This window comes from Cannabis sativa, chromosome 5, assembly GCF_029168945.1.
Source record: "Cannabis sativa cultivar Pink pepper isolate KNU-18-1 chromosome 5, ASM2916894v1, whole genome shotgun sequence".
In the NCBI taxonomy this organism is placed as follows: domain Eukaryota; kingdom Viridiplantae; phylum Streptophyta; class Magnoliopsida; order Rosales; family Cannabaceae; genus Cannabis; species Cannabis sativa.
The window spans coordinates 36,630,220-36,632,942 of NC_083605.1; the positions used below are offsets into that span (position 1 = coordinate 36,630,220).

General features: G+C 34.9%; 1 long non-coding RNA gene across 1 annotated transcript; it reads right to left on the minus strand.

Annotated features, from left to right (window-relative positions):
- Window positions 1–955: 955 nt before the first annotated feature.
- LOC115705973 (uncharacterized) lies at window positions 956–2,315 on the minus strand. Its single transcript, XR_009687883.1, has 2 exons — window positions 2,052–2,315; window positions 956–1,422 (listed from the first exon to the last, which is right to left on the minus strand). It is a non-coding gene; the product is annotated as an uncharacterized LOC115705973 (long non-coding RNA).
- Window positions 2,316–2,723: the final 408 nt, after the last annotated feature.

The window sequence follows — 2,723 nt, forward strand, 5'->3', positions numbered from 1 at the left end:
AATTTAATTTATTTTCAAATATACGTTAATATAAAAATCTAACCACATTTACTTTTTGTTAAAAAAAAAAAACAAAGCTCTGGAGACAACAATCAAGCCTCTATTTTGCCTCCATTAACGCCGTGTTCTGAGCTGCCCCAGTCGAGCCTCCGTCGCAAGCATCCCAAAGCTGCCGAAGCTTAGCCCTCCGACCCGTTCCCAAACACTTGGAGGTTCTCTCAAAATTGTTTAGTGATATTTTGCTATTTTACCTCAGATCATTCCATTAACAACTTTTGTTATGGTTCTCCTTGGAAATAGACTATGGGGGATATTCATAGCATTAATTTTGGAATGATATATCCTTAACTTATCTCTCCCTCTTCTTGTGTTTTTGGATGGAATATGGAGAGACTTGGATTTAGAAACATGTCTGTTTTCATTAGTAGAGCGACTTGAAATTGGTGGTCTCACCTCATCACTTTTCCCACATGTTTTTTTGTTCTTACTGTTAAGACTGCAGGATGTTACTTTGAGATAGTAATTTTGTTTTAATTGAATGATTACTTGCGTCTAAGATTGGGAGCTATTCTGATTTTCAACAGGGGAATGTTATGGAGGCTTTCTTGTGCAATTCAATGAGTTGAGCCCTTCAGAAGCTGAAGCTCTCATGCACCTATTTTTACTCATGCATGTGGCTATACTAATATCAGTTTTTTTACTGATTGTTTATCAATTGTGCAGGGATTAAGGAGAGGGGCACTCGTAGAATGAGAAGTGATTTCTTTTTTTTTTTTAAGTCAACTGCTTAGACCATGTTAGGAGGATGGTTGATTGGCCAATGTGTGATAAAGCAGAGATTGTAATTAGTCTCGGGATTGCTGAGAAAATCTAATGAGCTCCAAGATGAAGTGTTTCATCACCATGGAAAAAAACTTGCAAATAGGGGAATGATTTGTTAGAAAAATTGGGGAAGGAATTTGTACATCCAAACTGGCATAGTTGAATGGAAAAATATTGGGAAATTATTGTATTAGTATGGTGGGTAAAATATTAAAGTATTGACTATTGAATGAAAATAAAATTTGGTATTCTATCTTTGGCTATTACATGCTTCAGTTTCAGGAGCCCGACATATGTACTCAGAATCACTCTCGTATTATAAATCATGCCGATGGTGCATTCAAGACATTACAGTGCTGTGCATAAATAAGCAAACCTGGCCTTGAAGTTGGAAGAAGATGCTACAAATTTAGTTAAGAAAAAATACAACACAGTACATTGTGGAAAACTGCAACTAAGAAGGAAGAAATAAAGAAACAATATCCTTTCTTACCCGCTCCATAAGATTACGAACGACTAATTAAGGCTAGGGGAGGCGGTAAACCATGAGCTGAAATTTGCGTTCCAAAAAGCCCAGCTCTAGTTCCTGTTGCTACACTACTACTTCCACATTGGGATGAAAGAGATGAATTCAAAGTTGGTTACACATTTAAATGATTCTCACTGGTTTTGCATGGACTTAAATCACACATCAGAAAACATTATAGGCCACTAAAACTCTAAAGTAGCCATTCGATACTCCTAGACATTGTCTATTTCTCGAAGAAAAAAGTATACCATTACAGTACTTAATGAACATGCTAAGGATATAGTGTATGGAGGATAAACCCCTCTCCTACTAAAGAATGGTGTGTCAATATGACTAAAAATTTTAGCTAGCAATGACAACTCAGTAACCCCATAAGTTGAGACAAAATCGAAAATCAAATAAGTTAACACAATGACAAGAATCAATATCTTCCGACTACTTTAACCCCATAAGATAATTTATTACAACTTTATGTTTTATTATTCCCAAATTTCATAGTGTACCAAGAGAAAAACCACAAAGTTATACCAAAATATCAACTGAAACTGCCAATCCTATTCTTTCAATCTCAATATTGCAAGTGCGTGTAGCTGTTTCTACATATAGCCACAGCAGAAATCTCTATTCCTAATATCGATCTCACAAATATATTCGAATTGGGCAAAGATTGTTCATGTATTAAATTCAGCCATGGAAATACCTGCAATTGACGATCAACCCGATCAGTACTCATGTTATGGCCACGAGTATTAAAACTCAAAGATGAAAAGAAGGGCACAAAAAATGCGTCAGCCATTTCAGATCCAGTACTCAACGCTATGTTGCCTCTTCAAACCAAACGGGAGTTCACAGGCCACGGCGGCCATGATGTTGAGGTCGATCGAGTGAGGCCAAAAGGTTAACATTCTTTTGCTCTAGCCCAAGTCGCAGAAGGCACCCAAGTTCCAGAGGAAGGAGAATACTAATTCAACAAGAAAAATTAAAATAAAGATATATTTATGAAAATAAAGGGTTTTCTTTTTTTTTTTTCAAACGAAAAAATAAGGTTGGAAAAGTTTGGTAATTTCCCTAAATGTTTTTAGCCATCAGATTTATTATATAAATAAATAATATCTTTTTTTTTTTTTATCAAATGTATCTAGATTATAATATAGAATTGGAATAATCATATTCCTAATGAAATTAGAATTAATATTGCCCTATATATGTACCAGCTATCTAATTAAGAAATTTATATTAAGAGATAACACACACCTACTCATAGTAAATATGGATAATCAACCATTCTCCCAAGTTTTTATTTACCCAAGATTTAATAGAAGTTTTGAAGAAAATGATCCACCATCATCACCATTAATGAGGGTGGAGTTGA